This window comes from Pteronotus mesoamericanus, unplaced genomic scaffold (genome assembly GCF_021234165.1).
Source record: "Pteronotus mesoamericanus isolate MK-2021 breed Mesoamerican mustached bat unplaced genomic scaffold, CSHL_Meso_final contig_502, whole genome shotgun sequence".
NCBI lineage: Eukaryota > Metazoa > Chordata > Mammalia > Chiroptera > Mormoopidae > Pteronotus > Pteronotus mesoamericanus.
Genome location: NW_026555187.1, coordinates 6,871,716 through 6,899,326, shown reverse-complemented (window position 1 = coordinate 6,899,326; position 27,611 = coordinate 6,871,716).

The window sequence follows — 27,611 nt, the reverse complement described above, 5'->3', positions numbered from 1 at the left end:
AACACATTCATTATATACATAAAATTATTTAAAAATACATGAATAGATTTGAGTCTATTTTGTAATCAAAAAGGAAAAAAGCTTTGTAAACTTCAATATATCTAAACCAAACTCATGATTTTTCTCCCCAAGTCATTTTACCTCAGTGCCTGCTCGCTAGCTGAGAGAAGGCGTTTTCTCTACAGGGAAAAGCCATGCACTCTTTTTCCCTTTCCCTCTGTGTTTATCTCTAACTTCTAGTGATTTTATATGCTCAATAGCCACTTGAGCCTCCTTCCAGCACAGGACTTTTGCACATACTGTTCCTTTTGATTGTAAAGTGTTTTTCCCCAACTTCTACTTAACTCCTAATGGATAATTCAATACTTAAAGAAGAAACAAAATTCAAGTCACCATTCTTTCAAGAACTCCTATTCTTCCTAAATAATTTCCCAGGATTTTCCCTTTCTTGGCTTCTCATGGAGAGAGAAGGGAATAGCCTTTCTCAAGAAATGATACTCACCCACACCCCGAAAGCTGACGACCTACTCCCTGCCTCTAAATCCTCTTATACTGGCTAGTGGTGGAAAGCACTTTCTGTACTAGTGCATCTCAATAAACCTCTGTAAGAAGTGGTTAGATCCAGCTGCTGGCACACCTTGACCTTAAAATGTAGGGTCCTTAGCACATTTTTTTCCTTGGAGAGGAATAGAAATCTCCTTTGGGCTATTCAGGATGAGTTTTCCACATTGAACTTCATGGTAATGAAGCAACATTATGGCTAGAAACATGACTTGGAAAACTAAGAGATGTATATCGTTTTTATATCCCAAGCTAACGAAGTTAATTGTATCAGTTATAAATGACTTTTCAGAAGATAATGAGATAGAGGATGACAACGTAAAGAGTAACAGAAATATATAATTTGACTTCTAAGATACGGCTTGCCATATTTACTTCTAATGGGATTAAAAAGAAAGAGGTTGTACAGGGGCTTATTTATCTGTGGTCAATACCATTCCACTCTTCTGTCCTTCCTCCTCCTGGGAAGCACTTGATTTGACCGCAATTCCCCTATCTTCCTTAATTTTTAACTCAAAGTGTCCTGATGATGTCATTGTTTATCACATTCTTAAATAAGCTAAGACATTTCATCAGGAAACCAAACTACTGTGGATTCAGTATTTAGCTCTAAAATTTGAGATTAAAATTCCCCATGGTCCCTAACCACTTCAAAGGCCTGATGTATTTTGAGCAAGACTTGGTCTTCCCCAAAGCCTGAGTGGTAACAATCTGTACTATTACCAGGTGTGGGATTATATAGTGACATTGTGTTCCAAGGAAGTGACAGGCACTGCTGCCCCTCTTGCCACGACTCTGATAGCCTCTTTCCTGTATTGAAACATCTGTGGCCATATAGACGCTGACAATAATCTGGGACAATCAGAAGGTAGGACATACTTGTCTGATTTCTTCTTCTTCAGGGAATTAGTCAAAAGGCAAGGCAGGGTCCCAAAGAATAAATGTGCAACAGTATTAGACCAACCTCAAGGGGCCTTTAACTTTGGTCTGGGTTTGGAGAAGCCCCGTCTTTGCAAATTCCACCTTATCCTAAGGGAACTATTTATTCTATATGTCCTAATGATATTGCCTCTTATAATTCATCATATTTTAAGTAGGTATTCTAAGGTATCTAATAATAAATATGTTATTAATTATTAAGGATATTCCAAGTAGGAGTCCATATTCTGGGCAGAATGTCAACACTGTAAGCAGGGTAAATGCTCCAAGATGCACTGGAGTTGTGGCCCTAATACTGGAAAGGATTGGGGTATTCCTCAGACCCGAAAGGAAAAGTTTAAACTCTAACAATAGCAAACATATATTGATTTTGTACCAAATGCCAGGAACTAGACATTTTACAAGCACTACATTGATTCATCTTCAGTCGCCCCTACGAGGTGAATCCTACTATTTCCTCCGTTTCACAGATGAGAAAACGGAGCGCGAGAGACACCGCTGCACGGACTCACACAGTGAGAGGACGGCAGCGCGAGGGCTGGGGTTGAGCCTCTCGGAGGCGGAACTTTATGCTGTTAACCCCTGTCCCTCATTTCCGGCTGGAAGGCTGGTCTAGCAGCCTGAACGCGGCCTCTTTCCTGGGGCTGCTGTTGTATGTCAGTACATCTAACAGGTCGTGCATCAAACAGTTCTTGCCGAACCTGACCCCCGCGGGAGGCGGTGTTTTCAGGACGCTGGCCCGGCGTCTGGAGCCTCGGGCGCCATCCGTGCGCCTTTATACCGTTGGCAACGCGGATCCTTCGTCTGGAATAGAGAGGGGTCCACGTTAGGAGGGGGCCCTTCTGCCTTCCGTCAGCCTTGTCGTTGACGATCTTATTTTATCCTGATCCCCAAGGGAATCCAGTCTTGAGGTTTGTAAGCACAGAAAGGATTTTTAGCTTTAACACCTGACACTTCTGGGGTCTTGGACTTGGACCATGGAAGGACTTCCTTTTAGGGGAAGTCAGAGTCTCTGTGTCTTGTTCTCTCTTGTTTCAAAGCTCTCCCCAAGCACCATGATGACTTCTTTTCCCCCACTTGCAGCAGTCGGCTTCCAGGATTTTCAGATGTTCTCTTTGTGGGCCTTGCTACTACATGAGTTACCTGGTGTATTATGTTACTTCATTTTCTTACAGCAATATAATTTATTTTTCTGTGTCAACTATAAATTTGCTTGTTACAAATAAGCAGGTAGTGTACAAAGCTGAAACACCATTTTTCTTCATCTTTCATTTCCTTTACAAGCTTCCATTCCCACTCAGGAAAAGAAAATTTATCTCATCTTTGCTTAGTTTCCATTGAAAAGTCTGTGGGTAACATTCCTGTTTGAGTATTATTGTCTCCATTACTATTCACGGATCTTTTTATGTGTCCTTTTTTTTTTTCTCTCATAGATCTTTCTCATCTTATTTTTAGTTTAATAGTTTTTTATCCCTAAAGAGGCATTCTGTACATATTAGCTCAAAAAATAAAATTCTGGGGGGAATTTTCCAGTAAGCAATTTATAAACAGGGATAAATTTTTCATCCTGGAGGTTTTGGTTATTGCTCCCAGGAGCCTGCAGTGCTCAACAAATTGCTTCAGAGCCTATTTTTCACGGGGTGACGCTTAGAGTGTTCCAGGTTCCAGATGAAAAATTTAAGCCCAGGATCACAGTTCTTTTGAAGACGGCCACTGTTTGCCTTAGATGCCAGAGGCTGGGGGTCTCTAGCTGTCACGACAAGCAGCATTTTGCTGTGAAAACAAAAAGGAAACAAACAAAAAAAAAAGGTCAGTGGTGAACAATGAAGGCTTATTTCTTGTTAACGCCCATTGTAGACCAGCAGGGCTCCGTTCACTGCAGCAGCTTGGAGACCCAGGATGACAGAGCAGCCACCTTCTTGAATGCCAGACATGTCCCAGAGGGGCAGAGCATGGCAATTCTGTAGCAGGCTCTTCCTTCTTTTAACAGAAGTGACTCCCACATTTCAAACTTGGCCACACATCCACTTCCGACCTTAAAGGGTGAAGGAATGGTATTCCCTGTGCACCTGGGAGAAGAGCCAGGAATACCTGGAGACACAGCTCGGCTACCTCTGTAATGGGGTGTAATTTTTGTCTGAAGGTTGTTCCTTTAGCTTCACTGTGGTGTCAGCGCCACAGGGAGGACAGGCGGAGAGAAATGAGCGTGGCTGATCCGGGATTCGGACTCTCCGGTAGCTGCTAAGTAGGACTGAATCACTTGTGAACTCTAAACAATGCTTTTGGGTATCTGGCCCAAGGCCCTTCCTGGAGGGAGATGGGGGAGACTGGGTCATTTCCCCCAGACCCTCAGCTTGTTCTCTTTCACTTTATGGGGGCATAAGGGAAGGAAATATAAGCCCAAGTAAAATGCTAGCAAAGGAACTGTTTTCTTTTTTACAGTCTGGCCCAGAGCCAATAGGAGTGGCCCACTGTTAGGTTCCAACTTCGTAGGCCATCCCCCGCAAGAAGGCCAGCCCCTGGTTTGGCAGAGCCTCCAGCTACATAGGTACATGGAGAGAGAGGGCGATCCAAAGAGCTAAGAATAGAAATTATGGCCTAAAGGGAAAATATGGCCTAAAGGGAAAAAGGTCTTTTCATCTCTTCTCCTCAAAAGTCAGTGGAAGGTGAGTGTGTCAAATTCCTCAACAGGACAGCCCTGGCCTTAAGTAACGCCCCTGTCTGACCCACCTTCTGTACGTGGACAGATTCCCCAATAAGAGGGGAAGGTAGGAGAACACTGACTTCCTGTCCCCCCAACTATTGACTTAAAACCTGCCATTGCTCCCCTTTCTCAGGCCCCTTGATCTCTCTGCAGGGACGTCCAGTGTGACATGGCCTTTGTAAGGGATCGATTCCCAAGCAGCCACCCCGCCCCCAGTGTCCAGAGAGGTGGAGGGGGTCCCAACCCCACGCCTAATAATTGGTTTCCACGTCCTTCTTGGTCTTCAATATCCCATGCCGGCCAAGATCTGATCTTTTAGACACATTTTCCCTGTCAGATGAAGCCAATCAAACATAATTATCTGGTAGAACACTGATTTCTGCTTGACTGCTGATTTTTCATATTCCTTAATAAAATAGCACTGTATTCTTTCATTATTTGCAGCAGAAACTTTCCCCTTGAACGGGATCATAGCCCTCATATAGAGGGTATAATCTGCTATTTATCTATTAATTAATTTGCAACCCTACCTCCTGCTGGTATCAAAGGCTTATCGTTCTGCATTTAACACTTTGCATAAGCCAATTTGGGGGAACTATTTACACTTCTCTCTTTGATCTATTACACTCCGGGTTCACACTGAATTCCTGATTCTGTTCAAACTCATGTTGTCGACACTTTTTGGCACTTCCTATATCCAGCTGCCTAGACTAATGAAAGTTGGGGCTGGATGAAGGATTAGAATACTCTATGTTCTAGGAAGATATGAAAACACAGCCATTTTAACCCATCAGCATTATAGGACTGGATCCTGTGGCGGATAAACTCGGTGGTGGTCCCCACGGCCCCTGCTTCCTGGTGTTCTTGCCTCGGTGTGAGCCTTTCTCCTTGTGTGTGGGTGTGACTTGCTTCTAACCAACAGTGTCTGGCAAAGGCGATCCACAGTTAAGTTACTTTCTGGACGTGGCTGGCTTCTCTCCTTGCTGGCTTTGAAGAAGCAAGAGGCCTTGAACCCTGCAGCTGCCAGGATCTGAATGCCTCCAGCCACTGCCTGAGTGGGGAAGTGGCTGTTGTCTGGTTGGGCCTCCAGGTGAGACGGCCCTGGGCAATGCCTTGCAGCCTGTGGGATCCTGAATCGCGGATCCAGCTGTGGCACGTCTAGATTCTTGACCCACAGAAACTGTTAGATAACATGTGTGTTGTTTTCTAAGTTTGTGGCGGTTTGCCACGCAGCGATAGAAAACTAATAGACTCTGAACTACTAAGGGGACCACAAATGTGCTTGGTCTGGAACACCTGTCTCAGCAGGGGGACGGAGACTGCTGCTACGGACGGTAAACACTTGAGGAGTCATTTTGAGCCCAAGATCTAGGCTGGCTTTGCAAACAGCTTCTGAGCCCACAGCAGCTCCCCTTATTCAAGCTGCGCAAGGGATGTAAGAATGGGAGGACCGACACTTCCATTCCAGGCTGCTTCTGTCATTCTGAGAAAGGTCTACTCAAGCCTTTGTGTTCTTTGGGTAGGACCCAGAGGGACCGTTCATTGTTAGCAGTCTTTCTTGCTCAAACAACGTCCTCCTTATCGCAGGCAGGTCCACACTGGGTTGGGGTGCTGCTCATGGTGGTCGCCGATACAAAGCTCTCCCTCCCCCATAGTCCCTGCTGGACCCGCAGGTCAACGTCCCTAATGATGTCTCTTGTTTATTCTGAATGACCTTCTAATTTCCTTTCAATAAAGGTTTGTATTTCTTACAATTTTTTTTAATACTCTATATCACCTACTCAGTTTTGCCTTGTCCTCCAAGACTTTTAACGTGACATGGGTTTTCCTTGCTCTTCTTTACCTGCCATGTGAGGACACAGCAGGCACACTGACGCACTTCCTCCTTCCTGCCCAGCCAGTGAGGGCAGAAGAGGCAGGACAGAGCCCTGAGACCGCGGGGGAGGTTGCAGGGAGGGGAGCAGCGTGGCTGGACCCACAGGGTATTTTAACTGCATGTCACAGAATACAGGAGTAAGAGTGGCTTAATAATGAGAGGTTAATTATTTTTCCAGGGTTAATTCAATGGCATAACCATGTGCTCAGATACCCAGGAGTTTTCCACTTTCCTACTCTGTCATCCTTGGTATATGGATGGCATTTGGCCTCCTGGTCACAGTATGGCTGCCACAGCTCTGAACATACTTACGCCCTCATAGAGAAGATCCCTGAACAGGGAAGGGCAACCCCCCACTGGTGTCCCCTCTAGCAACTGAGGAACGCTACGTGGGAGGCCTGCTGCAGTCTTAGATCTGAGAGGCCAGATTACTTAACATATTGATGTTTACACTCATCACAGTGAGGGGAATGGAAGGACTGTAATTGATCTTCATCCCCTGGGGCTGGGAAGTTGTCATCTTCCTTGAGTTCAGGGGAGGCTGACTAGCCACCAAAATTGGGGGTCTGCCAACAAGAAGTAGGTGAAGGGAAGGCTACCTCTCCTCACAACCGCTAACATTTGGCTCAGAATTAAGAGAGGCCATGTGGCTCCCTTAGATTCTGTAGAAAGTTGGTGGCAGAGCTAGATCTGGAAAACTGGCCTCCAGTCGCCTGGACACTGATTTTTCTTCTGTGCCTTTGCCTCCCCCTCCATAAAAGGGCTGGGCACAGCGCTTGCCAGACTTCTACAGTGACCCGCATTATAATAATGATTGTAAAAGGAATGCTTGCTGAAGGGGCGACTTCCATGCGGGGCAATGAAATAGTAATGTAAACAGCCGCAGCTCAGCTGCACAGATGCTGCTGCTGGAGGCAGGAGGGCCGCTCGCTGGCCGCCCCCCTGACCAGCTGGCACACTCGGCTCGTGCCCTGCCTCGTGCCCTGCGTCGTGCTCGCTGGCTCTGGTGTAGCCTCCTGCAGGGAGGAAGCAAAAATCGACCCCCTCGCCCCCGTACGGGGCCGTGCTGCAGAGCGGCCGTTCAGCCCTTTTGCCCCAGTGCTTCTGCAGAGCTGACATACGCAGGTCTCTCTGTTGCACCGCGGCGCAGCAACCACGCGCCTCCTCCGTGGACTTGACTCAGAGAAGGGGCGGGGCTGCTCTGGGCTCAGGAGCCCTCCAATCAGAATTGCTCAGTATCCCCGCTGCTATTTGCCCTCTGAAGCTCGTGATCATATTTTTAAAATTCCTTTGCTATTGCAAAAGACAGGAGATGGGTGAGGCACCCCCAGCTCTGGTTGGCTCTGAGTCACCTGACATCATCCGATTGGGGGAACGGGGAGGAGGGTTCGCGCGAGAAGGGAGCCTGCAGCGAGGGCGAGGACGACGGAGCTGAGTCAGCGTCCTCCCGCGAGGGCTCTCGGCGGTCCCCTGGCCAAGGTCACGAGGAAGGGCAGCGGCCTGCGGCTGGGTGCAGAGAATAAATGCGTCGGAAGCAGGCTGCCATGTGCTTTTTAATTACCTCCTTTTGCCTTCTGAAGATGATTTTTTTTTTTTTTTAATAGCAAAGAACCAGGAAGGAAAGACAATGTCTTTTCTGCAGAGCTAACCGTGTCTACATTACCCTTTAGCATTGATTAAGATAAATGCCGTTTCAACCCCTGGAGCTTTTAGATAAGATTGAATTCAGCAGCCCCATGTCCCTGCCACCTCAGGTTATCAGAGATGGGGCGAACAAATCAGTCACTGCGCATTAGTGTGACCATGACAGATGAAGGGTGTGGGGTTTGGGGTCTTTTTCCTGTCTCCTGGGGGGTGAGTTACTCAGGCGCCACCAGAAGTGTCTTGTGCTCATGGAGAGCGGTGAGGCCAAGCGCGAGGCACACCGCGTGTGCGCGCGTCCTGCGCGGAGGAGCAGCTCAGAGCCGAGGTTCCCTTCTGCTGAGGCTAGAGAAGTGGGTTATTGGACGGGGGAAGCGAGAATGTTTAACACATAATCATATCCATACTTTAGGGGGGAATAAAAAAATAAATAATTTACTTAGCTCATTCAATTTTTAAAAAATGTGCAGGAAGTTGATTTCTTTTCTCATTTAAAGCCGCCCCAGCCTCCAAGTCATTTGGCTGTTTTGGGGGCGATGCGGGAGGTGGTGGGCCCGTGTTCCGTGTATCTGCCAGGTGGGGGTGCTCGGTGATGCTCCTTTTGCGGAAAGAAAGTGTGTCCTCCCCAAGAAAATTGAAATCTGAAATTCTGAGTGGATTTTTTCCCTAAGCATCCAGTTGTCTGCCCCCCACCAACATGCTAGAAGCCTGTGTGGGTCCTGCCTGAATCAAGTCCCAAGATAAGTTTTGACAAGATTTTAGGCTTACAGCACTAAGATTTTCCTTTTTCCTTTTCCTGAAAGCAGAGACCCAATGCGTCAATTAAGCAGCCTGTAACTAGAGCAGCCTGGCCCACGGAAATAAAGGATTTGAAAAAAACTCCCTCCCTCCTGGCAGGGGTTTTCTGCTCTCAGGGAGAGGGAACATTTGTGGTCCCCCAAATGGGTGGCCCCGGCCAGTGCCCTTCGTGGGGCTGGTGAACAGGCAGGAAGAGAGTCTATTCCTGTGAGCTCTGGCTTTCCTTTGCTGCTGGGGAAGGGGTTCTTTGTAGCTGTGACTGACTTGAGTTGGTCATGGGGGAAGAAGGGAGATGAGTGAAGGCCAGCTTGCTCCTGTCTCCTCTTTCTGGTAGGAATTCTAATGGGCATTGGGGGCGTTATGTGCCGGTTATTGCAGGTTTGGCTCATACCACACACAGCATACACGCTGGCATAAAAGCAACCAAGCTAAAAAGGAACAGCACAGAATAAAGGAGAGAGGCCAAGGTCGATGGAGCCGGCCTCCAGGGAGGCTGCCTCCCCCTCCCAATGCAGTTTGTACTGCTTGTCCTTTCCCTTCCAGCTTCCCGCTCGGTGGCCTCCCAGGGGAAGTCCAGGGCTGCAGCCGCTTTCGCCGAAGGACACCTGCTGCTTGTAGCAGGTCGCTGAAGGGGAGGAAATGAGCAGGATGGTTTGCACAGGAGCCCGGTGCCGGGAGGGACCTGTGGAGGTCTTGACCTCCGTCCCTGAAGGGTGGGCCAGGAGGAAATCAGGCCGGGCTGCGGACCTCTCTTGGATCCTTCGAGAAGTTTTATCAGGGATGCAGTGAGATCTTTGATGACCGTTGCAGAGACACCATTTCATACGCTGAGTGCAGCTGTATTGCAGACGGATTTATTGCCTGTTCATGTTCAGACGCCAGGGCACACCTGGCTGTCACAGACCCCGGCACCCATGGGACCAGCGTGCTCCTCTTCAGGGGCTCCGAGGTCATTACAGAATAATGGGGAGAGCAAATCTGACCCGCCCGTGGTTGGATAAAGGGATGCCCCTGGAGAGTGTGGGCCAGATGTGCCCCCTTTACCCCTCTGTTAGCCTTGCCTCCTCCCCTCGCCTTGGCTCTGCCGTCTCCCTCCTCTCCCCCACCCCGCCCCCGCCCCCCCACCAGCTTGCACAGACTCCTGTGTCCCCTCTCCCTCCCTGCACTGGGGACTGAATTAACTTTCCTCCCTGAAGAATGTGCCCAGCTTTTCCACCGGAACTATCGAGATATCCGTTTTTACTTCCTGCACTGGAAATACCTATAAAATGATTTTGACCCCTAAAAAGCCTTTTCCAGCCCTCCACATACTGACCCTTAGAGAATTCTGCTTTAGAAAAAAATCCACAAGAAATACCCCACCAAAACATTCTCTAATTAACACAGTAATGTCTCAAAGGCCTCAAAGACCGTACTGTCCAAGGTGCCTTCAGAAGAAAATCCGTGTATATATCAAAGATAATAATGCTTTGAATTATTTATCCCAATTTAGTTATATAAACATTGACAAATGTAGAAATGACAATGCATTAGTGATGTTGAGTGAAAGAGGATTACCACCTTTTTACTGTGGATATTTGCTTTTACTGGTACATTAATCTTTCTCCTGATGTTTATCTTTTTGTCACTGTTATATCTCAGCTCTACATTGTCTCCATGTGCAGAGCAAGCTGACTTGAATGTGCTCAAAAGCATCCGTCCAACATTGCGTGTTGTGTACGTTTAATATTGTGTAGTGTACCAGGTCCTCAGTTTGAGGGTATGTTCCTGGGTATCAGTAGGAAAAGATCCTGTTGTTTTATAAAACTAATTTTAAAAGCTGGAAATTTGGAGAGCTTGATACTTTAGATGTTACTATTTGCTTGTGTCTGCAAAACCCAATGAAATTAAAGTAAGGAACAGAAAACCCGGGGAAATTTCGTAAGTGTCTAGGCACCCTAGCACTCTGGCTGCTTCTCCAGCTGCCCCGTGTCCTTGGCTGCTGGTGGCAGGAACACTCAGTGCCTTCCGGTGACATGCAGCTGCTCGGGGGCTTAGGCTAGGCTGCCTTTACTGGGGCTGCACACCCCAAGATTTCTCCATTTTTCACCCCATCAGTGTGCACAGTGCAGTCCTTGAGGCGAGCACTGGATCAATTAGCCTCATAGATAAATTACCCTCAGGGTGTTTGCTAGAAATGCCTGCAGCTACAGTGGAGTTTTTTCTTTGACAGACCTGGGGAGAAGGAGCAGAATGTGGACTTTGATAGACAGGAAATAAAAAATAAAAGCAGGATGTGAAACGTTAATGAGCTTTTGCTCACCAGGTTCCATGCCTGCCTACCAAGGCCTGGAGCTTTGCACAGAAGTGGCAACTGGATTTTGAGTTAGATGGTGTCACATTGCAAGAAGAAAGGAGAGAGAAGGTGATTTGAAGGACCACTATATCTAGACGACATGTTAGCTTTTCCACTACGCATAAGATCTTGTGATATTGAACAAGTCAGGTGTTAGAAGTATAAATAGATTTGATAGTCAATCATAATTGGAAAATAGGCTGATGGCAGAATTTCAGTGTATAAGAAAGGTGCTACTCCATAAGTGATGATGACAGGCAAATGACAAACTCTGAATCAATAAGAAGAAACAAAGAAACTATTATGAAAAATTAATAATCATTAAAAAGGAGATAAAGGAAACAAAAACCCTAATAGGCGAAATAGACTACCAGCAAGGACTGGCAATTTACGATAGAAAGAAAAAATGCTCAGTAAGTGTGAAAAGTAACCAAAGATATTGAACAAACAAAATGTGATAAATTTTTTTCTGACAGTTTTTTTTTTTTTTTTACAAATGATGACCAATATTGGTGAGGATATGACAGCACAGATAAACCCATTTTTGTAGTTATAACATTATATATCTGATACTTCTGTACAAACTTTTTGGAGGATAATTTGGTGTTTTTATTAAAAATGTAAATCATGCTTGGTTTATATACTTTTTTAAACAATGAACTCAACTTCCAGGAATCAATTCCCACAAAGTAATTGAAGTTGTGTACAAAGTTTTAAAATAAATATGCTAATTGTAGTTTAAAATAGTAAAACATGAGAGCCAAATGTCTCTCAGAGGTTGGGATATTACTTTGCTGTTAAAATAAGGGCCTGGACATGAGTCAGTACAGCTTGGTTCTAGTACGTCTTCTCCCCAGGAAGACCAGAGGGAGATATATTTCCACAGGCAGGAAAAATGTCAACGCAAGTTCAAGTCACACTGTAGCTGGAGCTCTGGCTCTGACCTGCAGGCGGTCTGGGCCACCTAGGAAAACCTTTTATTTTACCAGGTCCGCTTGAATGTCCCAGAGGGTCAAAGTCGTATTCTTTGTTTTCTCCTCGGATGATCTCATAATTATCAGTTGAGTGACTCAAACAACAACAATAAAAAAAACTTCACCCGATGAAATGAACCTGCAAAGATAGAATAAGAAAGAGTAAGTTTTTTTCCCTCTCAATAACTGCCCCTGGACCAGCACATGGCCTGACTGAGGTCATCTCCCTCAGATAGTCAGAGTCTTGTGTGACTTTTCCAGGTATGGGCTCTACTTGGGAGAAACAGACTTAGTTGCCACAAGAGAAGCATATAATTGAATCTTCTGCCATTTCAGAAGCAGCTCTGCTTGGATCAATGTGGCTTAAAAAGGAGAGAATAAAAATGTCAGTGGACATGAACACTAAATTTTATCACTTTCTAACTTCACTGCCTAAAAAATACAGCCTTCATTCATGTTCTTGAACTTGAGCTATACCCTGCTCCCCAGCTGCCCAAGTGGTGTTAACCCTCTTGCTGTTTTCTAAATCTTCCTTGGGAAGACCATGGGCGAGGGAAAGAGAAGAACCTTGAGGTTACAAGGGCAGCCAAAAATGTTCAAAAATTACATATGTCCTGGCACATACAAAGTCTGTCTAGAAGGGATCCAGCCATGTAATATGAAAAACAGAGACATTTATTGAAGAAGATATAAGATACAGAAACATTGTACATAGGACAGTGATGCCTCAGTCCCCTTCAAAGTAGGCATCTTGGGACCTCACAGAGTTCCCCCAAACACCATCAGCTGCCCTGTTGTATTTTCCTGAATCTCATTGATGGTCTGAAATTTCTTCCCTTTCAAAGGTGATTTTAATTTTGGGAAAAGCCAGCAGTCACAGGGCACCAAATCTGGGCTGTAGGGGGGCTGAGTCACCTGGGTGATTTGATGTTTCACCAGAAAACTCTGCACGAGATGTGATGCACAAGCGGGTGCATTGTCGTGATGAAGCTGCCAGTCACCAGGTGCCCATCGATGTGGCCTTCTGAGTCATCTCAATAGTTTCCTCGGAAGAATGTTCAGTGGGAAGGCAGACAGTTTTTTTAAAAAATGGTGATGGAACAACTTGATACATATGTGGAAAGAAATTATTTTCAGCCCTTTATACCATTTATAAAATGTAACTTGAATGGATCAGAGAACTAAATGTAAGAGGTAAAGTTATTTAATCTCTGGACAAAGATGCAAAACAAAACAAAACAAAAAAACCCCTTTGCAACCTAAAGATGATCTGGTTATCTACTGTTGTGTAACAAACCACCCCCAAACAATGGCTTAAAACCGTTTTTAAGCTTGTCTGCAAATTGTAATTTGAGTAAAATGGCTAATCTCCCTTTTGGACACCGGCCTGGCATTACTCAGCTGAGGCTGGAGCCCAGATGATGCTGTCAGTGGGGAGCTCAGCCAGAGCTGCTGCCCAGAGGCCTTGGTCCCACGCCAGGGGCCACTGCGCAGGGCTCTGTCAGCTCGCTGGTACACGGTGGACGGGGTTCAAATGCCAGTCACCCAAGGGAAAGGAAGAAGATGCTGTTAGACCCCCCAAACTGGCATAGCACAACTTCTGTCGTATTCTATCGGTCGAACAGTCACAGCGCCACTGCAGATTCAAGAGGCTGGAACACAGGCTCTGCCTATTAATTAGAGGAATGTCAAAAATCTGCTCACATTTAATCTACCCCAAATAAGCAAAAAATTTCTCATGTAAGACACAAAAATGCACCAATGATATAAAACACTTTGGCCAGTTGCACTTTATTAAAGGTAAACAATTTTTCTTCCCACAATATCATTAAGAAAATAAAATGGTAAACCAAAATCTGGGAGGAAATATTCAAAATGTATAGCTCCAACAATGAACTTGTATCTGGAATATATAAAGAACTCTTAAGACTCAATAATATATTAAATAATAGTAGACTCTTCAAAAACAATGTATTTGAATGGCCAATAAGTACACGAAAAGAAGCTCTAAATCATTAGGTAACAGGGAAATGCAAATTACAACCACAATAATATACCACTGCACATTCACTAGAATGGATAAAATTAAAGATACAACATGAAACGTTGGTGAAGAAAGATGGGGAGCAACTGGAATACTCACGCATTGCTCGTGGAAGTGTATAATGGCACAGCTGACGTAAAAAATTATCAGAACAAGCATGTGTGTAAAAGGTAAAATCCATGCAATACTCTATTTAAAAAATAACATTTGTAAGTGAGAGAGGAGACTATACAAAAAAAGAACTAGAAGACAAGAACATTAGTGTGTATGTATCTGTAAAGAATCTTGCAGGGAGTGTAGGAGGAGGTAATTCCAGCCCCTATTCTAAGCACCTATTGCCAGGCAAATCTAATCCCAAGGAATATCACACCGATCCCTGTTTGCACATGGACTCCTCTTCCCTATCACTCTCTTTTCTTCTCTCTGGGCTAGGCTCCCAGGGACTAGCGTTTCCAAAATCCCACTCCTTTGGGGATAACTGGTAAACCATATATTGAGGGAGGAAGAGGGAACCTCTGACATTGTTAATGGTTGGCAATGGTTAAATGTGTCACAGGAGTATTTGCATTTTAACAAATAATGCCATGGACACTTTAAAAAAATTCATGGGATAATATATCTTTAAAGAGAAATTTTCAGTCATTTTTACTCCATGGGGGCTGATGTTTTGGCATCGATTGAAGTGGCAGATCTAAAATCTTCCTGACATTTATTTTTTATGCTATGAAAGTGATCAGATAATTCTAACTGTGAGTATGACTTCACTTGCTTTAAAAAGTTATATTAGCAAACTCACAGTGAGAAAGGGCCACAAGAGATGGGTTTAGAGTTTGAAAAAAAGCAGCAGGGTATTGTGATACAGTTCTAGAACCTAGGTCCAAGCAAGTGAGGGGATGCAGTCCACGCCAGTCGTAAGCCCTTTAAGAGAATTGGAATTGAAACCAAGCTCTCAGGAACAAACTGCAGCCTGGACACTGTTTGATCTTCATCTCTCCTACAATATTAATCCTTTGTTCACAAGTCACCTAGTACTGTGAATTTTGCTGGTTTTAAACTTTTAAATAACTGTTCACAAGCAGTCTTCTCAACTTTTGCTGTTGTTTGGGGGGAAATGAGGACTAAACCTCCATTATTTACTGATACATAAATGCATGGATATTGGACATAACATTTTGAAAGACATTAAACTAGCCAATCCCTCTGCCATCATAAAGATACTCTCATCACATATTTTTTTCATTCGTTATTTCTTCTTTATCATTCTGCAATATGCCCATCACTATGCTAGGCACTGTGATACAGTGGAGATATACAAGCAAATAGCCTAAGATGTCTGTGTTCAGTGAGCTCGTACGCAAAGCACGGGAACGTCAGCGCCATCATTGGAATAGGCACGCACTCAATACAGCTGGTGTGAGGTCCTCAGTGAAGTTTTCACAGAAGAGAGTGTATCTGAAGTATAAATGAGTGCTTTTAACGGAAAAAAAAGGGAAGGTTTTTGAACGCAGGGAAAAAGCAGGTAAATTTTAGTTCCTGACTGTTTCCTTGCCAACCATTCTTAAGGTCTATGTGTTTACTCACTAGAAGGAGAGCGATGAATCAACCCTGGCCAACAGCGGGGTGACAGGCATCGCAGCGCAGCTAGATTGCCCTTCTGTCTATAAAAAGATACTTACTGGGCTTGAAAAAGGGGGTGAAAGTTATAGTTTTTATATTTCTGTCTGTGGGATTGCATGATGTAGGAAAAACCACTTAACATTTGTGGATCTTAGTTTCTTCTTTTTCTTAAATCTAGAGTTAGTTTCTTGTTGGCTGCATTTAAATGGGTCTTATTTGCTTAATCAACGCAGCCACTGTCTATCTTTTTACTGGAGAATGTAGTCCATTTACATTTAAAATGCTTATGATAGGTATGTGTTTACTGACATTTTGTGATTGTTTTTTGGCTCTTTTGGTCACCCCTCTGTTCCTTCTTCTTTGGCTCTCCTCCTCTGCAGTTTGATGACTTTCCTCAGTGGTACTTCCATTCCTTTCTCAGTATCTTTTGTGCATTTATTGTAGGTCTTTGCTTTGTGGTTACTGTGAGGCCTGCGATGTAGCTTTAGTGCATAGTGACTGCATTCACCAGGTAGCGAAGGTGGAATCAGAAAATACCACTTTTTAAAAGCTAAAACAACAACTTCTCAACTAGTTAAAACATTATAAGCTGTATCTTGTAAGATGGAAACTTTGCAGAAGATTGACTCACTAATGTGGGGAAAAAAATGAACCCTTTAAAGAACCCTTTTTCTTAGGCAAATAGAAACCAAGTTTCTACCTCTTATTTTTGTGGAAGACCTAAATCCAATGAAATATTCAGACATTGATGATTCAGCCTGAAAAACTGAGTATTCTGTAAAGTAATGGAAAATGGGCATTCCTTTAACTGGTTCTTATTTTTGTAGGTTATGTTTTTAACTGTGGTACTTTCCCTTAAATTTAGTTTTGCACCTCCGAATCTGTTTGTCGTTTCCTCCTCTCGTGCAGCTGTGACTGCGGCGATCTCAGCGCGGTTCTGCTTAGGCGAGGCCCTCCTGGGAAAAGCTTGGTGAGAAACTAGGAGGAGAAAGACTCCGGAAAAAGGAGTGGGTCTAGAATGATCTCAGTGTAATGTTGTCTGTATTGTGAATTACGGACTTCGTTTTGTTGACGATTTAATAACAACTTGGGAAATGGAGTGAAGCCAGATAAAACTTGTCTGGAGCAAGAGGAGGCGGGGCGGGGCGGGGGCGGGGGGGGGGGGAAGAGTCTGTGAGGGGCGGAGCCACAGCGCAAGGCCAGGTGCCCACTGAGCGCTCACTGCTGGACTGGGTTAAGGAACATTTCAGGGTCGCCAGTGATCAGCTCTCCAGCTCTTCCAAAGTATTATGGTGGCCTTCAGTGGTTCATCTTCATTTTAAATAAAATAAAAGTATCTACACTTACAAACTTCAACAACAATTGATTTTGAAAGAAATTGCTCAGACACTGCATCAAAGAGGCTGGAGGCTTGGACCAGTATGACTTAGTCATTAAAGTGAAGTAAGCATCCATAGACTGGTTAACTTTATGATATTTTTATTGTAGCTTAAAAGTATTATGTGTATTATATCCAATAGATAAATAATGGGTTATTCTTTGATATATAGTATCTCATGAATTTCCTTTTACATATAAATAAAATGACAAAATAGTTTACTAATGATGATATGGCACAATTTGGTTAAAAGTTGGTTGGTAGAGAAATCTAACATTCTTGTCAAAGATGCAAGAGGGTACTTTAATCTTGTAAACAATCCTAACTTTTTATATTTGACAAAATGATATCATTGTTGTGAGAATGAGCCAGCTATTTTACCTTAATCATCTCAAAGGCAAAGTATTTTCTCCTGACATTACCTCAGTATTCATGAGGTAAGGTGGCCTCAATTCTAAAACAGTGAAGACAGGACAAAAGTACATGGAACCCTATTGAAATTCATGCTCAGCCTATTTATAAATTCAGTGCAAAATTCCGCATAGACACCTACTTAGACTTCAGATGCATTTACTCCATCCAACTTAGGCATGATTAGTAAGATTAAAATATAAAGTGATATAGTAATGTTAGCAACAGCTGTGGGGTTTTTTTTATTGAGGTATACTTGAGATGCAATATTGTATTAGTTTTGGGTATAATGATGTGATATTTGAAATACATTGTGAAATTATCTCCACAATGTTTAGTTAACATACATCATCATACAGTTACAGAGTTTATTTTCTTAGCAACTTTCAAATATGCACTACAGCGTTATTAACTACAGTTGTCATGCTGTATCCCCATGACTTTTTTATTTTATAACTGAAAGTTTGTCCCTTTTGATTCCTTCACCCATTTTTACCAGCCTCCAGACCCTGCCTCTGGGAACCTCTGATCTTATCTGTAGATCTATGAGCTTGGGAAATTTTTTTAGATTCCACATATATGTGAGATCATAGATTTTTCTCTTTCTCTGTCTGACCTATTTCACTCGTCTCATCTATGTTGTTGCAAATGGAAAAATTTTCTTCTTATGCCTGAATAATAGTCTCATATTTCCTTTATCCATTCACCAGTCAATGGACACTCAGGCTACCTCTGTATATTGGCCACTCTAAATAATGCTGCAATGAGCAGGTGAATGCATATATCTTTTGAAGTGCTCGTTTTCACTTTTTCCAGAGACATGCTCAGAGTAGAATTGCTGGATTATATATGGTACTTATATTTTTAATAATTTGAGGACTGTCCATACTATTTTCATAGTCATTGCACTAATTAACATTCTCACCAAGAATGCAGAATTCCCTCCTCTCCACATCCTCACTCACACTTGTATTTTTTGTCTTTTTGATAATAACCATTCTAATAGGTGTGTGGCGATATCTCATTGTGGTTTTGATCTGTATTTCCCTGATAATAAGTAATGTTGAGCATCTTTTTATGTACTTGTTTGCCATCTGTATGTCTTCTTTTAGAAAAAAAATCTCTTCAGATCCTCTGCCCATTTTTAAATCAATTCTTTTGCAGTTGATTTATGTGAATACCCATTTTGAATATTGACCCCTTTTCAGAAATATGACTTGCAAATATTTCTCCCATTTAGTAGGCTGCCTTTCCATTTGCCAATGGTTTCTTTTGCTGTGCAAAAGCTTTTTAGTTCGATGTAATCCTGCTTTTTTGTTTTTGCATTTTGCCTTTACTTTTGTTGTAAAATCTAAAAACGCATCCCCAAGACCAACACCGGCAAGTTTATCACCTATGTTTTCTTCTAATAGTTCTATGGTTTTGGGTCTTATTTTCAAGTCTTAATCCAATTTGAGCTCATTTTTGTATATGGTATAAGATAGTGGTCCAGTTTCATTCTTTTGCAGGTGCCTGTCCATATGTTTTCAAACATTTATCAAAGAGATTGTCCTTTATGTGTTGTACGTTCTTGACTCCTTTGTTGTAAATTAACTGACCATATATGCATGGGTTTATTTTTGGACTATTCTGTTCCATTGACTTATGTGACTCTTTTGATGCCAGTACCATACTGTTTGGATTACTGTGGCTTTGTAAGAAGCTATGGATTTTGAGTTTTTATTAAGTTCATTTTGGATCGGATACAAGAAGTCATACATAGCACTGAGATTAAATAAAAACATACAGGATTATGATCCTGAACAATGAAACTCAGTTTGAAACTCCTGTAGTAACATGTTTATAGTGAGCTTTCTTCTCTTCCTTTTTTTCTTCATCATCATCCTAATATACCTGTGGGTAACATTATTTGCAGCAGCTTAGGGCATATAAATTAGCATTAGAAACATTCTTTGCAGTTCTGAAATAGAACTGAATTCCCAGGTTATAGTCTCAGGAAGAGGGCAGAAACAGGACATTTAGCACTTATGAGGTGCTAGATTTTACAGCTTGTAAGAAACACACTGTCCTCTTTTAGACAAAAATTTTCAGAGAGGTTAAATTGCTTGAGAACATATAGCTGGCAAATGTTGGTGAATCAGAGATCAAATTTCATTCTGGTAGAGAGCTTATACAACTCAACAACAGGAAGAAAAACAATCCAATTAAAAAATGGGCAGCGGACCTGAATAGACACTTCCCCAAAGAGGCCATGCAGATGGCAAATAGATACAGGGAAAGATGTTCAATATCACTAATTATCTGAGAAATGCAAATTAAAACCACAATGAGGTATCACCTCACACCTCCCAGAATGACTACTACCAATAAATCAACAAAAAACAAGTGCTGGAGAGGTTGTGGAGAAAAGGGAACCCTAGTTGGGTGGGAATGCAGACTGGTGCAGCCACTGTGGAAAACAGTATGGAGTTTCCTCAAATAATTACAAATGCATTTTGACCCAGTGATCCCACTTCTGGGAATATATCCTAAGAATCCTGAAATACCTATTTGAAAGTATATATGCATCCTTATGTTCATAGCATATGAACGTTATTTACAATAGCCAAGATCTGGAAACAGCCCAAGTGCCCTTCAGTAGATGACTAGATAAAAAAGCTGTGCTACATTTATACAATGGAATACTATGTGGACACAAAAAAGAAAATTTACCTTTTGCGAGAGCATGAGTGGTCCTGGAGACTGTTATGCTAAGTGAAATAAGCAGTCAGAGAAAGACAAATAAGACACAAATACTATGTGATCTCACTGTGGAATCTAATGAACAAAATAAACTGCCGAACTACATATAAACAGAGGCATGAACAAATGGAAGAGACTGACAGCTGTCAGAGGGGAGGCGGGGAGGGGAACTGGGTGAAAGAAGGAGAAAAAAAACAGCCAAAGATCATATACGTGTAACTCACAGACACAGACAACTGCGTGGTGACAGCCGGAGGGAAGGGCGGTGGTAGGGTGGAGGCGGGCAGAGCCCGGGGGGCGGGGTGGTGGCCGGGAGGAGAATAGGGGCATCTGTAACAGTGTCAACATAAAAATAAAGAAAAACATCATTCTGGCTTATTCTAAAACCTATGCGCCTGCCTCTGTATCACCCGGCTTTCCATGTGACCTCAATGGCTAGATAAATTTGCAAATGCTATCTTACATCTATTGATAGTACCAAACAGTTTTAATCAAAAACTCTGTGAGAAAGATGTCTATTGCAAAGACATATGCCTGGAGCTACTTTGAAATGCAAGAGAGGATTATAAGCAGCGTGTCTACAGGAATGGGTGAAAGGAAGAGCCTGAAGGGGCCTACGTCAGAGACCCGCTGGAGAGAAGGGCTCTGGGTGAATGTTCAGTACCACAGATTATAACTCCATAGAACAGGTGGATTTTCACTATAGTACGTGAAGCTTTTCAAGGCGCTCTCACCTGTGTAATGTATTTTAGTTCTCATAACAGTTGGGACAGCTAGGTAGGGCGAATGTATTCATTTCGTTTTATTGATGAAAAATTTGAAATCTAGAAAGTTATGCAGCTAATTAGTTAGTATCTTTTATATGTTTCTATATAAGAAATTTTCATTACATTATAGAGTTCTTATTTTTAAGGTTTGGTTGTTAAATAGAAGTTCTTGCTTTTTCCCAACCTCTTTTGAGAGAGAGATGAGTTGTCTAAAATATGCTTTGAGCTGAATAAATTTTTTTAGTTAATAGAAAATTTCTTATCTTTTATTAATTTCCACTGTCAAAAGAACCAGCCTGGTTGGCCCTTAGTATTTCTCTTAGCTAGTAATACCAGATCATGACATTGATTAGAAAGCACACATTCCATTTCCTTACTTGTTAAAGTGAATACGTAATGGAAGCTCTACAGGAAGGAGGCACTACCATGTTGAAGTACTCTACTACTCTGTCAGCAATTATACACACATTACTTTTCATAGCCAGCAATTCACAGGTCAGTCAGTAATTTAGGTCTATTATCCACAATTTATAAATAAAGAAGGGAAGCTCTGAAGGGTTAAGTAGTTGTCCAAAGTCGTGTAGCTTGATATTGTAGGACTAGCCTGCCTGTCTTTATAGCTCACAGTCTCTCCTGGCTTTCTGGGAAGTTGGAGGGCTCTGTGTTGCCTTTCTGTCTTTCTTACTCATTCTCCTCTTCACGAGTCTTACACTTGATTCCCATGGACCCCTCTCAATGGCCCTAAAACTGTTTTGGGCTTTCTTGTCTTTGTATGGACATATTCTCCCCTGAAGTAGACTCTTTACTTTTCATCATCTTTTGAGATCTCATCTGTCTTTGAGATTCAGTTGAAATTCCATCTCTCTGACGAAAGACTTGAGAAAACTGAACTTGGAAGTGGTCTTTGCCTTTGCTGGGCTGGAGTAGCCTTGGCTGTATCATTTGAGTGTCATTTGTTGCCTGTTGCTAATTACATTTGTTGTTAATTTTTTATGTTGTTAATTTTTGTGTCACTTTTTAACTTCTCCATTTAATTCAAAGTTGTTGAGGGCAAGAACCAAGTCTATTTGATCTTATCTAGATGAGCACAGTGGAACAAAGTCAATGTTTAATAAACATTTTTAAAAATCTAGTAGAGAATGATTAGTGAGCAACTAATTTGGCCCAAACATATAGAAGCCCTGACTTTCCTAATACGTAGTGTTAAGTCACCTAAGTGTTGACAGCAACGGGAGCTGAGCTGGCAGGCTGTCAAATGAAAGCTCTTCCAGGCCTATGTGAGTGCCCGAATACTGGTGAGTTTTACCAATTCATCAGTTGTGTCCCTATATTTTTAATTTTAAAAAGTAACGTGATAATTTTTCCCTTCTATTTTTGTTAACGGTATTGTTTGCTCACCACGTTTTTATTTTCTTTCCATTGAGCACTGAAGTAAATGCCAGTCTAGCTCCTGTCAAACTAATCACACGTGGACCCAGTCTGAATGTCTGAGCTTTTATGGGCTTCTGAAGATCTTCTGCTGTGGATGGAAAGCATGAATAGTGTAGGCTTTGTCGTACAAAAAATGGAAAACTTGTCTTATAAACCTAGGGCTGAGAATTGAACTTTCTGTCAGCAAAAAAATGTAAACCCCCTGCCCTCATCCCAGAGGCACTTCCCAGAATGTGATATACAGTATGTATTTAAGACATATTATATTTGTTAGGTAACATGTAGAAACCTGAGAATTTATAAATGGCCTATTGAATGTCACATCTCCAGAAGAAATAAAGTGCTCTCAAAATTCTTTTCCTTTTTTCCTCTCTTTTTGTTGCCCAATCCTAGTGTTGAAGCTTAGGGTGGGAGGGTCACAACTCATGTTTGAGAGGCCTGGCTAGGCACGTGGAATGAAGCCAGTGGTTCAATTATTGAAATGGAAATATGCTGATTAGCCTTGTTTGGCTTTTCGGGCCTTCAGTCATCTAAGATGACTTACGACACACTGCCACCGGAACCTCAAAATTTCCAAAGGTTAAAAGCACTGATGATATTTAATTAAAATTTCTCAAATTTTAAAGACTGAATAATACAAACTTTAAGTTTCTTATAGCGATGCAGTGGTATTAACTTAGAAATATGGCTGAACAAGCTAATTTAAAATCTCCAAATCTTGAATCTGCCCCCTGCTGAGGAAGAATCTGAAATATACATGATCAGTTAACAAATTAATACAAAAATAAATTTAGGATTTTTCTAATTTACCCGTGCTTCTAAGAAAAGTTAATTATTATGTGACATTGGATGATATTTTTATTTTTGGAAAGTACTTTTTTTATCTATTATCTCATCTCATTATAAATGAATGTTAGATATTATTTATTAAAGTGGAGATGAAACAAGAACATTGTATTTTAGATTTATAAGACCAAATATTAAGCAGTTCATCAACTGAACAGGATCTAACTCATTGCTATGGTGAAATTCTATGCAGATCCATAGGTTTCATAAAACAGGTCATACAAAGTCCAGTGCAACGTTAATTTACCATCCCAAACATGTTTACAGACTCAAGAGGGACCTTTCTCACCACTTCATTTATTAACTAGGATAAAGTAGTTTGCCATAATGGAAACCCTTCAGGTTTCAGTGGCTTAGCGCCGAGCAAGCCACCTACTGAAGCTGTTCCCGATCAGCTTCCCTTCATCAGGTCAGTCGTTCAGGGACCCCGTTTCCTTCCGTCCGTGGCCCCGCCATCCGCTAAGGCCTTGGAGCCCTCTGCACTGAGCTGGCAGATGGCGAAAGAGAGCGTAAAGGAGGTCCATCCGCTTCTTAACCACACTGGCCCAGCCCACTCATAGCCCGTCATCGAGAATTGTGACTTCCAGGGGCGTCCAAACCACTGCCCGCGGGGGCCTGCAGCCCAGGATGGCTATGAATGCCGCCCAACACAAAATCCTAAATTTACTTAAAACATTATGAGATGTTTTGTGATTAGGTGTTGCAATGTGTTTAATGTCTGGCCCAAGAGAACTCTTCTTCTTCCAACGTGGCCCAGAGACGCCAAAAGGTTGGACACCCCTTAATTTATTGTAGGATTTCTGGGTGTCCCAGGAGAAAGGAAATTGGGCTTGGCACACAGCTAGCCCACCTATGCCACATTTTCTTTTTGAGTTACTTAAAAATATCTTCTATTCCCCATATTCTTCCTTTTATATGCTGTTGGAAATCTGAAATTTTTACTCAAATTCATTTTTTAGAACTTACCTTGAAACCATTTTTGGCGGTGAGAGCTGCGGACCCGCAGGGAAGCCCCAAACAGACATGGCGCTGGGGACCCACGGATGCACTGCAACAGGAAGGGCGTGACTCTGGCCCAGCAAGGCAGGCTGACCACACGTGTTTATAATCTCTCTTCTCCGAAAGTCGTTAAAGTGATAGTAAAGTGAAAACAAATAAATAAACGAACAAAGACATAAAACAGCAGAACAAGGTATTACCCCTAACATGGACCATTAGTTGAGAAGAGATTTTAACAACGTTGTGGGAAGGGAAAGAAGGTAGAGGGCGGATGGCTGATGAAGCGGAGCGAAGGAAACTGGGCTCTAAAAACATGGAACTGCCGAGGCCAGCTGAGGCAGGCGCCGTTCTCCTTTGCAGAGCTGTAGAACGGGGGTTCTCAAACGACCAGCGCCATTGTCACTGGAGCACTTGCTAGAAAGCCTGGCTCTCAGGCCGCACGCACAGGCACTGGATCGGAGACTCTGCGCGGCAGCCGAACTGCGGCGCTGCTTCACAGAGACGCGCGCGTTCTGGCGCTAGGAGCCCTCCAGCGACCTGCCCACGCACTCCGACAAGAAGCCCCGTGATGGATTTTCTACTTCCATAAACAGATCATTCGATCAGCATGAGGCAAGTCTGCAACATTACAGGAAAAAAGCAAAGAAAAATTAGGAGGAAAAAAAAGGACCCTAACAGAAATCAAGATAAATAAAAAAGTGATCTGTACAATAACTCAGGGCTCTCGAAGATTTAAGAAAATGTCATCTCTACAAATAAGATCAGGTAAACCTTGAAAAGTCAGGAAGTTAGAGGATAAGAATTAGTGCTTTTGCCACTAAAAATATCAGTACAGATACATAAATTTCAATTTTTCAATTGAAATCTAAGTTTTAGGAAATTTTGCTAGCTGCAGAAAAAAAGGCAAGTAGAAAAGATAAATGAACATATGAGAGACAGGGACTGAAACTGGAGGCAAACATTTGACTAACAGTAAATACAGAGAAAATAAGAGGAAGGAAATTATAGAATAAATACTAAAGGAGAAATTGCAAAAGCTGAAGTGTATGTGCCTTCATATTGAAAGGGCCAGTAGGGAATGCAGTGCACCATGAATTAAAAAAAAAAAAAAGACAAAGTACAGCTGGAAAAATTACTGAGATATCGTAGAATGCCAAAGTAAATATTCTAGAAGTTTCCAGAGAGTAAAACCAGGTCACATACAAAGGAATGAGAGTCAGACTAATATTAATTTCACATCTGCCATACCAGGCGCTGGAAAAGAAGTGGAGAAGAGCCTTGAAAGGTCTGAGGATTTTTCAAAGATTTCTTTGTTTTAATATCAAGTCAGATGAGTGAAAAATAATACATTTACAGAAACGAAGGAAATTTATTTCCCAGACAAGCTTTCTTAGGACATTGCTCGAGGACTTCAGCCAAGAAGGCGGAGGACGCGGGATGTAAGGAGAGCAGGTTCCGGGAGGGCGAGGGCAACAGCGGCCCTGGCGGCGGCCTTGCCTCAGGCCCTGCTGGCAGCAGCCCCGGCCGGGGGGAGAGCGCACGTGTGCTCCGGGCACCTAGCAAGGCAAAAAAAGGCATTTCATAGAGAATTATCTTTGAGAAGGTAGGACTACTTAATGATGTAATAAAGGCAAGCCATGCGAGAAATGAGACAGTGAGAAACTTCAGAAAAATCCAAAAGCTATACAAAAAAGCAAAACCAATCATAACCTACTACTTGGCTTTGCAGTAAACAGGGCCTACAGAAGAATAACAAACAAAACATGGTTAGTTGACTTCCTGCCTTTATAATTAAACTATAGATAAAGCACAAGACATTTATGGCCTTGGGAAAGAATGAGAATATTATCAACCTTGGCAGCTTAGAAAGAAGAGATGTTGCCTATAGTTGCTATACAAAGAAAGCCAGTGGTGAACATTTATTTAAAGTCACAAAAGTAATTTTATAAAAAAGGGAAAAATCTTATTGACAGGAGGAGAAAGGGAAGGCCTGTGATGATATCAGGGAATTAAATCTTGTATCAGAATAAAAAGTCAATAGATGTTATCTCAAATTAATGAATCGATAAATATAGTGGAAAAACAATTTATTTGAAGACTGAAGATAATCATCAACAATATAGTTTTAGAGATACTTTTAAAATTTAAATGACGTTATCTCTATATGAAAAACTAGCCACTGGGAGGCACTTGGCTGGGGGGTTTTAATCTCTCCACTTGATTTGATTTTTTAGATCATATAGATGAATGCATTTGGTCAAAAATTGAAAGAAAATGGATAAAAGTTATTTTTGTGATTTAGTTACGGCCAAAGAGACAAGAGGTATGTTTGCAGCAGCTTTTGAGACAGGGTTCCTTGCCTTAAAAAGGCACAAGGAAAAGGTATCCTTGCTGTCCCATGCTACTCCTGAAACTGTGCAGCCGCCCAGGTGCCTGAAGGCAACCGGCCTGGGGACAAAGCGAAGGTGAAAGGGACGTTCAAACAGAATAATAGCAAGAACTGAGTCACTGGAGAAGTCGCTGAAACAAACCATCTGTCAACTCAGCAGCTCTCTTAAAGTTGGGGAGCCGCTCTTCCCAAGGACCTCTTGTAGTGTGCAGTAAGTTTCCTTATGTTAAGCCATTTTGTGTTTGACGTTCTGTTGAAGGCCTCCTACTATCTATACCTTGTAAATGCACACTGTTGAGGCTAAGCCTAGTCCTGAATTATGAGGTTTGGAGATGATGTAAGGTGCAGGGATGTAGTGAAAAATATTTGCTGCTTTTTAGGATGATGAAATAAGCGTTAATGTCAAAATGTTCATAAAATCAGAATAGTGTATAATATATTTGCATTTACAATAAACTATAAATATCCACTGTAATTTAAAATTTGCTCAATAAGAATCTTTAGAGTTTAACACCTGGAAGAAAAGATAAATCAATTATTGCCACCTGATGTGGCTGAAATGCTGGTAATTAATTTTGCTCACATTTTCCCATTAAAATCCTCATATCCAGCCTGAGAGTTGGAGTTCTGGTGAAGGGAGCTGGTACCCTGTTGTGTCTGTGGTCGGGGGTGGGGGGGGCGCGGGGGGGGGCGGTGAAGGTGAGGAACGCAGAGAGCACTAGACAGCATGGCCTCAGGGCAGGTGTTGTAGGCCTACCTGGGAATCTGTGCTGACGAGGAGACAGCTGACTCTGAGACAAGTTTCCTCCAAGATTTCATAAGCTCCAAAATCCTCAGGATCTTTTCAAATCTGTCTATTGATTCTTTCATTACCATGCAAAATAGGTAATCATTCATAGTTGTACATGGGGTGGGAGTGAGTGATACAGAAGAAACTTGTCAGAAAATAAGATTTTGTTCCTAAAAAATATTGCACTAGTCCTGGGAAGTTTCTGACCTCTTCTTGTTGGATGACCTTGTCTCAAACTTCGATATTTCCAATAGGCTGCGGCCAGCGTCTTTGGTGTCCTCGGGCAAGCTTCAAAACTCTAGATGTGTGTAAATTAGCACACAGGTGATCTGGTCATTTCAAGCCATTCTGCCTTCAGTTAGAGCAAAT